Source organism: Chrysemys picta, unplaced genomic scaffold (assembly GCF_011386835.1).
Source record: "Chrysemys picta bellii isolate R12L10 unplaced genomic scaffold, ASM1138683v2 scaf20, whole genome shotgun sequence".
Taxonomy (NCBI): Eukaryota; Metazoa; Chordata; order Testudines; family Emydidae; genus Chrysemys; species Chrysemys picta.
In genome coordinates, this window is record NW_027052727.1 from 37,224 (window position 1) to 49,914 (window position 12,691).

General features: G+C 48.1%; 1 protein-coding gene and 1 long non-coding RNA gene across 4 annotated transcripts in view; one reads left to right on the forward strand and one right to left on the reverse strand.

Moving 5' to 3' along the window:
• Positions 1-12,691, forward strand: part of LOC135977726 (class I histocompatibility antigen, F10 alpha chain-like) — a 194,198-nt gene that overhangs the window by 35,146 nt on the left and 146,361 nt on the right. The gene's annotated exons all lie outside the window — the stretch shown is intronic.
• LOC135977728 (uncharacterized) lies at positions 1,884-5,959 on the reverse strand. The gene is made up of 2 exons (XR_010595144.1): positions 5,536-5,959; positions 1,884-4,042 (listed from the first exon to the last, which is right to left on the reverse strand). It is a non-coding gene; the product is annotated as an uncharacterized LOC135977728 (long non-coding RNA).

Genomic DNA, 12,691 nt, shown 5'->3' on the forward strand with positions numbered 1-12,691 from the left:
GCCCTGCACCCTTACCATGCCGCTCAGGGCAGCAGCCCGGAGGGAACTAGGCGCACTGCCCTGCTGGACTGCGCAGCCCTGCCCCCCCGAGCGCTGCCCGGGCGGTGGCATGGTTGTGGGGGAGAGCAGGGGAGGGGCCAGGGGCAGCCTCCCTGGCTGGGAGCTCAGAGGCCAGGCAGGACGGTCCCGCAGGCCGTAGTTTTCCCACCCCTGGTCTCACCTAAATCTCCATCACTGCAAAGCATGCTGATTTCCCCCTTCTTCTATTTTCAGTGCAGCTGGAGAAGAGTTGATCTCAGTCCTCTCCCTAACAGCCCTTAACTTATAGGAAAACTTATCAGGTCCCCTCACAGTCTTCCTTTCTCAAGAATAAAGATGTCCATTTTTTTAACCTCCTGTCTTGCATACGACACCTTTGTTAATACACTGCAGAATGATATTTGCCTTTTTCACAATAGCCTCACATTGTTTACACATACTCAGTTTGTTGTCCACTGGAACCCCAGCTCCTGTTCTGTAATATTGGTACCTAGGCTGTTTAATGTATTTCATTTTGTCCTCCTGGCTGAAATATTTGCACTAATCAAGATAAATTCAACAAAGATGGTTTCAGACCAATTCTCCAATTCGTCAAGATTGTTTTGAATTCTAATCCTGTCCTCACAACTGCTGGCCGCCCTTCCCAGCTTGTTCGGGCCTGCAGCATTTCTAAGTACACTCTCCACTAGAGCATCTAAATCATGAATGAAATGGTGAAAACTGTCAGAGCCAGGACCGACTCTTGTAGGACCCCACTAGCAATGTTTTCCCAGCGTGAGAGTGAATCATTGATAACTACTGAGAGTCTTTACAGTCATTTCATCTAGACCTGAGCCATAAACAATGTAGACCAACCTATGTGAGATATAGATGCAGCTGTGGGTTCCCATTCCTTCTGCTGCTGTCTCTGACCCGGGTATCCAGTACAGGAGGGGAGTTTGTACCTTTACTCTGGCTAAGCAGAATAACCCCTTCCCTCCTGTAGCATCCCCTGGGGGTGTGTGTGGTCCCTGTGGGGCTGCCCCAATTCCCCTTCCTCACCCCGCTCAGTGGAACAGATTCGGTTCCACTTGCCCCAACTGAAAAGGAGAGTGGTCCCGGAGTCGGTGCTTTGGAGGTGCAAGATGTGTCAATGCTTGTGTAGGATCTGCACAAAAACAATGCTAGGCACTCCCCCTGCTGGCTATAGCTGCAGAGAAACAAGCCTGTCCTCCCAGAGCCAGGTTGGGACTAGAGGCTGTTCTACAAACACGGCACCCCTCACCCCAACTTTACCCCACCTGTTCCCCACTCCTTCAGTGACTTTACCCAGTGCAGGGGGATCATTTGCTGGGTTTTGCCAGCGTAACCCACAAAGTTTTAGGAAAGAATTGTTATTGATTAGAACAGGGGGCCGGGAGCCAGGATTCCTGGATTCTGTTCCCATTTCTGCTGCTTCCACAGAAAATCAGTCATTTTCCTCTCTTTGTGCCTTTATCCCCATCAATAAAATGGAGCCAACAATGCTCTAGAAGTGCTAGGGATTATTGTATTGCAGTTGCCAAGGTTAGGGCAGGCTGCAAAAGGGAGAGCAAAACTGGTGGTTAACACTGAGGTTAAACTCACCAACCCGTCATAAACTCTGCTTCTCATCCCCCATACTGGTTATCGAGAAGCTGAAAAAAGAAATCACATTGTGTTTCAGTTTTCTGGCTCCCAATCAGCACCTAGGTCCAGTACAGTGAAAGTTATTTAAAAACTCTGCTCGTTATACAAAATATTCTGGTAACCCCAAAGAGTCATCCACAGTGCCAGGTCAATATTAAGTTGGATCTTACCCAAAATACCACGCTGCCAGGCAATTCTTTAGTGTGTAAAATGATAGGTTTATTGTAAGGAAAAAAGAAAGACAAGAGTGTTAAATGATAAAGCACTCAGATACATACAGCGACTTCAAGGTCCATATATCAAGTTCTTAACAGTACTGGGGAATTCACTGGCTTGAAAGTCCCTCTGGATCACATCCACAGCTTGGATGGGTCATTCAATCCTTTGTTCAGAGCTTCGGCTTGTAGAAAAGTCACTCCAGAGATAAGGAGCAGGAATGACAAAATGGAGATGATGCAGCTGCCCTTTATATTCCTTTTCCAGGTGGCTTGTACTTCCTGTGTCCCAACTACAAACTAACAACACATGGGCCTGGAAAAGCCTTAGGGCTTGTCTACACTGCCAAGTGAGCGACAAAAGTTTTGGTGTTCACCGGTGCTTAAAAAAAACCTTTATAAAAGACGAACATTTTGCCAGTCAGCAGTATGAATGCCACGTTGTCAGCAGGAGCCCGGTCCTGTCAACAACAATAACCCCACTCGTAGGGGGTGGAAATTTTTTGTCGACAAAAGTGCCAACAAAAAAAGTTCACACTGCCAAAGTTTTAGCGGCGGGGTTGTGTTGCTAAAAGCTGGGGAGTGTAGACAAAGCCTTAGAGTCCCCTGTCTATAGACATGGCCCTACAAGTCCTGCTGAGTCATAAGGCGTAGTCCCTGGCCTTTCAATGGGTTCATTGTACAGCTGATGACCCTTGATGGGCCATTGAACAGGCCAGGCAGTGCTGATGCCAGTCTGTGTGTCAGTGTCACTCAGAAACACAGCACAAGTCTGGAAACACAGATATACCCCACGTATCTATAACTCGCACTACAAAGGTGATACAAACATATAAACAAGATTATCATACTTGGCAAATCATAACATTTTCACAAATACCTCACATGGCATATCTAGCACAATTCATCGCAATTGTAGAATACTGGTATCAACAATATGATAAAGTGCCTCCCACATTCCACAGCATCACAGTGCCCCCCATCCACCTGGTTAGCTCTAAAGGAGGTGATCTCCTTATAGGTTTTGATGGACAGGCCTGGGTTCTTCTGGATCCTGCCCTCAGCTCAGTGGGGTTTAACTTCCTTATTTTCTTCCCGTATGAGTTTATTTGGCGGTGCCTCCATCCCCTGTGCCCCTTCCTGGCAGGATCATCAGGGCAGCTTAGGAGGGAAATTCTAACACCAGTGTAACCCCCACTTACCTGCCAGATATTTGGAGGCTCCCAAGAAATAACACACACAATTCAACACAGTAATTATATTAACCAAGAGGTAAATATAATGTAACTGGTTAAAACACTATTCTCAGGGTCATTGGTGCCCATGCTGATAATACACCTGAATTTCCCCAGGCACGTGACCTGATATAGCAAATGTAAAATTAGTGTCTTGTTGGTACATGTACTTTGTAGGGGCCCTTCGTGACCTGTGACCACGAGATCTTCTGTTCAGCTGTTAGGAATGTGGCTGACTGGGCTCAGTGCTGCCCAAGTGACTCACACGGGGATAGGGTGATAAATCCAACTGCAGATTTATAGGCAGCAGCAACAGTCTCTGCTCGGACCCCAGGGAAGCACCAACAGCCTTTAAGGCTCCCAGCAGCTTCCCAGCAGCAGCTGGCGACCAGCCGGGAAGTGTGAAAAATCGGATCGGATCAGGGCGGGGGGGAGGTAACAGGTGCCGATATTAGACAAAGCCCCAACTATCAGGATTGTCCCTATAACATCAGTCCAGAATATTCCCACCAATACGTAACATTCCCAGGAGCAATTCCTAATAAAATCAAAACTGCAACATAGTTCAGTCATTTCTTTGCTTAAAGCACCTTCATTTCCCCCTCTTCCACCTTGCTAGGATCACCGCACCTTCATGCCCCTATTTCCTTTACTGTGGCATCTTCTCTGTCAGTTTCACACATTCCAGAAAATCTCTCCCCGTCCGCCACTCACGCATCAGCGCGGATCTCCCCAAAGCACCTGGCACACAGCTGTCAATCTGCAGCTACTCAGCGTATAGTCCAATGGCTGCTCTCTCCTCAACGCTGACAAGAAACCTGACCAAGTGCCTTTGCTACAAACCAAGTCTGGGATTTATTGGTTTGATTGGAGCCTGCTGGGGTGTCCGGCCACAGTCAATACAGCCTGCAGAAAGAACACAGACATGCAGCCGAACATTTGACCACACCTCCCACTGCATCACGGACAAGCTACCCTGATTTGAACTCTGGGCGAGGGAGAGTCCGATTACCAATGGAGTTGCACGGGATGAGCAGTACCCAGGGCATTCTACTCTGTGCCCTTGTGCCTGGGGGCTAGGGAGGGGGAAAGAAAACAAACAGGTGCTCTGATGACACTCAGTTCAGCGCACTTATGACACGTCTGTTTTCCACTTGTTTTACATAATCCCATAGCAGATATTCCATCATCTTGCCTGGGATGGATGTCAGGCTGACAGCATATAATTACCCACATCACCCCCCTTCCTCCCCATGTTCCCTCCTGCCCCTTGCCCAGCATGGGGCAGGAGTGGTGACTGCGGGCGGGGGGGGGGGGGGAAGGGCTGTGCTGGTGGAGGGTCCCGCCGGAAAAGGGAAGGGTCGGAGGGTGGAAGGGCAGGCTCAGTCAGTCTGCCCTGGCAGTCGAGATGGGGGGCACTAGGACCCCACGGGAGCAGTTGCTGCAGGGAGGCAGCATGGAGCTGGCGGAAGAGGCAGCCAGGGATGCTCTGCTCCAGGGAGGCAGCTAGAGAGGCCGGCGGGAGGGGGCGGGAGGTGGGGCCGGGGTGGGAGGGGGAGAACACCCGGCCCCAAATATTGGTGGAGCTGGGCCCCTGGGCTCTGAATATTGCTGGTGCCTGGGCACCACATGGAGATATAACTCACCGCCTATGCCTAGAAGTCTATTTCCCTCCCTGATCAGGTGAAGTCCATCCCGAGAGAACAGTCCTCTGTCCATGAATGCCTCCCAGTGGCCATACATCCCAAAGCCCTCCTCATAGCACCACTGCCTGAGTCATCTGTTGAGCATCATAATCCTGTCACACCTTTGCTGCCCTTCTCTAGGCACAGGCAAAATCCCACTGAAGATCACCTGAGCCTCCATTTCCTTAAGCGTCTTCCCCAACCTGGCATAGTCGCCCTATGGAAACCACTTCAAGCCAGGGGGTGCGGCGGGCCTAGCACCCCTCGTTCTGGCACCCCTAGCACCCCTATTGAACCCAGCACACCACCAACCACCTGCAAACCCAGACAGCAGCCAGGGTTGTGACCTTTTCCTCAGCTCAATTCATAAAAAAAGAAAATGAGCTATTTAAAAAAAATGAAGATGAGCGATGTCAAGGCTGAATCCCCACTCTGTCACTCCCAGTGCAGTTTTATTATTTATTAAAAACAAAAAGAAAGAAAATACATCGGGAACTTAGGCTTTTGCTAGATTTTAAAAGAGCAATTCCAAAAATTAAGCACCCAAACTAGCTTCCTTGTGGGTTCAGCTTAAGGGTTACAAGCAAACAAAAGCATCTGGGGTTAGCACAGAGGAGCTCCACAAGCCAAAATAAAGAATAAACCTGATCACATTTATCTAAATGTTCCCTCTCCAAATGGTTCCTTCTAGGTATGGAAGATAATTTTTCATACCTGGTTCAAAACATACACAGCATTCCCCCTTATAGCATTGCTGCTCCGTGCTTCCCTGCTTCTCCAGAGAACAACAGACAAAAGGGAAAGTTTCTTTCCCATTTTAAAAAGTTCTGCCTTCCCATTGGCTCTTTTGGTCATGAGCCCACTTCCTTTTCTTTTACCTGTGGGCTTGTTAACCCTTTACAGGCAAAGCAAGCAGAGAACAGACCAAGAGGGATTTTACAGCTAGCTGGCTGGCTGTCTATCAAAGGGAGCTACACCCCCCTTCATTTATCACAAGAGACTAGCTGCTTTTTTCCTCCATGTCATTTCTGAGATCTGACCGTCTCTTTCTACCACGTCACTAACACCATCATCCAGGCCCATCATCATCTTCTGCCTTGACTCCTGCAACTTCCGCCTTTCTGGCTTTCCAGCCTGACAGCCCTTCACCCAGTCTGTAGGGCCGTACTACGTGAGGGCTCCGGCTGTGGGTGCGGGTTCCTGGGTGGGGCCGTGGGTGAAGAGTCTGAGGTGCAGGAGGGGGTTCAGGGCTGGGGCAGGGGTTTGGGGCGGGGATGAGGGCTCCGGCTGGGGATGCAGGCTCTGGGCTGGGGCTGAGGAGTTCGGAGTGCGGGAGGGGTGCAGGCTCTGGGAGCGAGTTTGCATGCAGGAGGGGGCTCAGGGCTGGGGCAGATGGTTGACGTGCAGGCTCTGGGGTGGGGCCGGGGATGAGGAGTTTGGGGTGCAGGAGGCTCTGGTTTGGGCTGGGGCCGAGGGGTTTGGGGTGCGGGAAGGGGCTCAGGGTGGGACGGGGGTTGGGGCATGGGAGGGGGTGCAGGGTCCAGGCAGTGCTTACTTAAGGTGGCTCCCGGGAAGTGACTGGCAGGTCCCTGTGGCTCCTAGGTGAGGGGCCAGGGAGACTCTGCTACAGTAATTGTCTGTGGTTCACTGAAAAGACAAATACCTGCTTTGGGGGAACTTACAAGGATGCCACATTCTTCTTCTGCTTAGCATTAAGGCACTGACAACTGTGCGCTCTAACAATGGGGACTTTATGATTAAAAAGATGTTAGAAGCAATGTAATCAGTTAAGGCAAAATTCTACCTTATTGGAATTGCTCATGTGTCTCCCTCTTGCAGATAATAGGGGCCACATGCAAGCATCCGATTTCAGAATTTGGCCCTTAGGCATGAGGTACGTACTCGGATACTGCAAGATAAGATGGCACTGGTGCTACAAGGAGTTATGGAGTACCCACCATTGCTTCCAGCAGGCCTGGAAGAACCAAAATGTAGCAGCCTGCCAAATTAAATAAGCAATTGAAAATAACTCCAGCCATGCTTTGGCTGGCCCACGGTCCGAGGGCCAGACCAGGCTCCTGGCACTCACCTCACCCCATGCGGAAGGTCAGCTACAAGAAGTCACTCGGTTCTCTGACTCAGTCTCCTGCTTTAATGAGCCCATATTCCTCTGGGAAATCATCCTAGGGTTTAAAGGTTAGATTGTGAGCTCCTTGGAGCAGAGAATGTTTGGAAAGTGCCTGGCCCTCAATAAATAAGGAGAGGTTTGACCTCAGAGCAAACGGAGGTCTTGCTGGGTAATGTTGAATTCATGAACAAGTAAGAGGGTGTAAACTGAAATCATCTCACGTCGCGTGTGAGCACCAAGTTTCCGGCCAGAGATATAACCACTGCTGACTGCATCCTTGAGAGAGAGGGTTAAAATAGATCAAATAAGTTATTCCATGTCTTGTTCCATTATCCATCAAACAGACTTTGATCAGCTCGGAAGCAGGTTCTCTGAGAAGTGGTATTGAGAGGGGAGCTCTCTTGCAGTCCCACTTGGCTGACTAAGGTCTCTTTTCTAACGATGAGTCAGGCTGCTAATCAGCCATGCCATGGCAGCAGCAGCAGAGTTAGGTCTCCTCTAGAAAGGCAGCCAAAAGGGGAGGAAGGCCTGGGTCCCTGCCCACAGAATGGGACTGACCTGCAATGGGGAAGCAGGCTGCATCTCATAAAGAGGGGTTGGTGCACTCACTGCGTAGAAGAATCCTAAGGACACATGGTCTGGGTTTTAACCAGGCCACAACTTTATTAGTCAAATTACATCCAAAGTCCCTGTCAGGGGACAGCCCAGCACAGTCACCTGCGCCCCACTGATCCGTTGCCAGTTCTGGAGGTGCTCCCACCACAGGGGGAGCCAATCATCACACTCGGAGGTTCTCTGGGCACCACCCATCTGTTAACATCCCTCCCCCTTTCAGGGGCTGAGGCAAGAGTGATAAACAATTAAATCAACTGCTTGCATACAATACTACGGTCTAAGAGTGCACCGAGTGAGGCCTTTTCTGAAAGCTAATGGTACTCTGGTGATGAATATCCTTGTGAAATGTCTGTATTAACACCATGTAAGGAATTATGGAGACTCGTTAATATTAGGCTGTCCAGTCTGCATGGACTGTAGGGAATGTCACAGCTCTGCTATGTAAATTAATGCATGGTGGAATCAGAAACAACAGAAGCCCCAGAATGATGGTGTGTCATAGGCTTCATGCTGCTTGTTAGCCAAGGGCGAATTTCCTTTAGGCCATCTGGTGGGAGTTTTTGGAGCAGGGGTATCTAAGCTCTATCTCTGCTCTCTCCATGGTGTGTTAAGAAGCCATGCAGTGCAGCCAAATGATAATTGTGATGTATTTAGAGGTCAAATTATTTTACAGTGTATGCAGAGATCCCTTTACCAACCACTAACATGCAGCCACCTTGGGAGATAATATAACAGCAGTTTAATTACTCAAAAAGTAAAACATGACACCGCATCCAAGAGAAACTGGGAAGATTTTAGCAAGAGAATGTAGAAGAGAGTCTTCAGTTCTTTCTTTCTAGCTCTTCACTGTGCTATCCTTGGGTGAGTTATTGAAACTCTTTTTGCTTGGCTTTATTCTCAGAGTCTGGGTGGCTTCTTGCTTCTGGTGGGGCTGGAAATGCTGGCAGGACATCCTGTCCTAACGTATTGGGGCCCATTTGCGGGCTCGAAGCCAGAGGTGCAGCAGGGCCTGACAAATATTGGGGAAAGGAAAGATTCCCAAGCATTTTAGACCCTTTGAAAAGGTTTCCATATGGAGAAGGCCAATAGCGCTGACTAGAAACTGAGACTAAAAACTATAGACTAGGGCTGTTATCGCAGGTAACTCACGTGATTAACTTAAATATTAATCACAATGAATCGCATTTTTAATTGCACTGTTAAACAATAGAAGCGACAAAGGGTCCTGTGATACCTTATAGACTAACAGAGGTATTGAAACATAAGCTTTCATGCGTGAATACCCACTTTTTCGAATGCAAGCAGTGGGGAAAAAAAACAAAAAACCCCGAATACCTCTGTTAGTCTATAAGGTGCCACAGGACCCTTTGTCGCTTCTACAGATCCAGACTAACACGGCTACCCCTCTGATACTGTTAAACAATAGAATACCAATTGAAATGTATTAAATATTTTGGATGTTTTTCTACATTTTCATATATATTGTATTCTGTGTTGTAACTGAAATCAGAAAGTATGTTATTTTTGATTATAAATATTTGCACCGTAAAAATGATAAACAAAAAAAATAGTATTTTTCAGTTCACATCATACAAGTACTGTAGAGCAATCATAGAAGATTAGGGTTGGAAGAGGCCTCAGGAGTCATCTAGTTCAACCCCCTGCTCAAAGCAAGACCAACACCAACTAAATCATCCCAGCCAGGGCTTTGTCAAGCTGGGCCTTAAAAACCTCTAAGGATGGAGATTCCACCACCTCCCTAGGTAACCCATTCCAGTGCTTCACCACACTCCTAGTGAAATAGTGTTTCCTAATATCCAACCTAAACCTCCCCACTGCAACTTGAGACCATTGCTCCTTGTTCTATCATCTACCACCACTGAGAACAGCTGAGCTCCATCCTCTTTGGAACCCCCCTTCAGGCAGTTGAAGGCTGCTATCAAATCCCCCATCACTCTTCTCTTCTGCAGACTAAATAACCCCAGTTCCCTCAGCCTCTCCTCATAAGTCATGTCCAGATTTATACCCCTGGGGTAAATGTGTCCAGGAATATTGGACTCCCTGGAAACTAAATGCAAAATGGTACTGTACAATGTGGGCCAATGATAATGTCCAAAAGCGGTTACTGATGTCAAGGACAGTAAACTACTTAGCCTCTGGATCAAAGGACTTGATTAAATTTTGCATCTTGGCCACTGTAGGGGTACAAGTGGTCGTGGCCTGATTCAGGCATCTGTAATCAATTGTGAGATGCCAAGAACCATTTGGTTTCTTTACAGGCCAAATAGGGGAATTGGCAGTGGAAGTACATCTACGTAGTACTCCCTGTGTCAGTAAAGACTTGATAGTCTTTTCCATATATGGGTTTGCCAGTTCTCGGTAAAGATATTGTCTTTGGGTTGATATATCTCCTCCTTTTACAACAATAGTGACAGCCATACATCCACAATCATGCTTGTATTTAACAAAATCATCTGCATGTTTGCGAAGTAACACCTGTAACTCTGGTTGGTCTGCATGATTAGCCACTATTTTGGTTAAATCATACCCCTCAGGTTCAGTCTCCTCCACTGGAGATACCATGCCACACTCAGGTATGAGCACTGTTGAGTCATCCTTTGCCTGTTCTACAGTAAGACACAACAATTGGTTAACCAAATCAAGAACACATCCTTATTTGTATAGGAAATCAGTTCCCAATAGGCAATTCCCTGGGTCTGCTAATTTCATCAGTACAAAGGTCTGAACCTTTCTTAGGTGACCTATCTGAACTTCAATGAGTATAGGAAGTGTGGTAACAACCTGATTCTTGCAAAAGTTGCAAGTGTTTTTGTACACCCTGATGACAGAGAAGAGGATCTAAGATCCTTAACATGGATAATGCTAATTGCTGTCCCAGTATCTATAATAAAATTTCTGTGGCAGCCCCCTACCGCTGCAGACACTGAATCTCCCTCTTGCCTTCCTGCCTAAAGGGGCGATAACTACACTCGGGGCCGATTGGCGTTACGCTGAGTAATTTGTAGAATATGCAGACAAATAATCTACAGATTTTCCTTCTCTCTCTCTCTCGCCTTCCATCATCAACTCATTCACGTGGGCTTGGAGTTTCCGGATATCCCATCGTTAAACCTTAAGCCTCTGGTTAAACTTCATTACAACTGAGTCCTCATTTTTTACTTGGGTCTCTGCAGGTGTGAATTGTTCTGTGCGGCATCTGAAAAGAAAGGAACACGGTCCCGGGCCCCTACATGGAATCTAAACACATAACCCTGTGGAGGGGCATGTCCACTCGAAGGTTCAGGGTTACTATGTGGGTTAGGGTTATTTTGCCGATGCTGGTACCTATGGAATTTAGGAACAGCTTGGCCTAACCCTGGGAGTCGCTCAATCCTTACAGTGGGATTAGCTTGCGTAAGTGAGGGAGGCCCTGGATCTACTATCCAGGCTGTGAGGTGCTGGGGACCAGGAGCTGTGGGAAAAGTGGCGATTTTGGTTCTCAGTTTTGCTAAAAAGCAGCAAAAATGATTTTTTTACCTCTGGCAACCCCCTTGTTCTGCTTTACTCTTTCACTTTCTTCTTCAGCCTTGCTACGTGCAGGAGAAAAGAACAAATTCTGCTGTCATTGAACAAGCATTAACAGAAAATGACACTAGGCCAGACTGATACCCAACTGATTCTCTTTTCCTAAATGATTTTGCTTCAGACCATAACCATAATTCATTAATTGTAAGGCACCTCCTGGACTAGGGCTCCATTTAACTGACTGTCAAGAAGCTGGATGACGGCACTTCTGTTACAGCTGAGGTTTCTCCTGGGTTCATCAGATAGTGGCAGGAAGTTTTCATCCTTTTACTTTGCTTTTAAATTTGTTGTCCTGTGCCAGCAGGACTAGGGCAGGGCCGCCCTACGAAGGGGTGCAGCAGCTGGCATGCTCCCACTGCATGTGCTATAGCCCAACCAATATCCTCGTAATTCCAGAGTTCCCTGCCCTGGCTTCTAATCAGAAAGGTCCTGCTGGTCTCCAGGGTATGTGAGAAGGGACCAGCCCCTTCACCAGAGCCTAGCGGGCCCTTCTTTATTTGATGGAGTTACAGGGGAAGACTGAGGGTTGTTTCTGGGTGGCTAACAGGGCTGTTTTGCAGCTTTGATTTATTGATTTTTTGTTCAGGCACCCGGAGCATTTTACAGGGGTATTTGATTGGTATTTCACTCTAAGAAAGGCTAGTAGTAAATAACAGCACAGGGCTTGCATGTTTTCCTCTAGGGGAGATGTCAGAGTTGCCTGGGGACACCAGTTATTTTAACTCCTGTCTCATCCCCCTGTCTCCCCCCAGCAGTGTCTCATGACTCAGCTAGCCTGCCCAAGAGATGGGGCTCCTCTACGGAGGGTCCCTGCTCATGCTCACCTGGCATTGTCTGACTCTGAACTGCAAACATTCCGTGCAAACTGCTGATGGAGCTGAAATTGGCAGGAGAATTGCCAGCTGTGGGCCATTAAAGATCCGTTTCAACACTGAGCCCTGACATTACCTGCCTGAGAGCTGATCTTTAATGGCCCAAGCTGGGCGGACTGGTACCAGTACCAGTGAGAATTTGGAAACCAATATGCTTAATGCACAGTCATTTATTTGAGGAAGAATCACACAAGTAGTTAAGGTTACACAGTACACATCTTTCCCAATAAGCTTCTGCTCCTCAAGCATAAACCCTCAGTAACTATGTTAGCTTTACACAGTATCCTGATTAGCAAACAAAGCAGGTATGCCCAGGGTTGGGGCTGCCCAGTGTTTGGGCATAGGGCTGGTGTAGCCAACTCTGCATCACCACCCATAGCATTGCAGGGTGCATGGGGCATGCCAGGGGCAGACTGGGGTGTGATGGACAATCCTGCACCAGAACAGACTATAGGCTGCTTCAAACCAGCCCCTGGCAGCCCTGGGGTCAGGAAGGTGCCTTGCTTTCTTTCCTTTGGGCCTCTGCCCTGGGCTCAGAACCAGCACAGGGTGAATCGCCCTCTTGTTGCTCAGAGTAAGGGGTGAGTCAAGGGGGGCTCGCCTCTCAACTGTGGGACTGAGATCTCTAAAGGAGCCTGATGGCGTTAGTGCCCAATGCTCATTGCAGTGG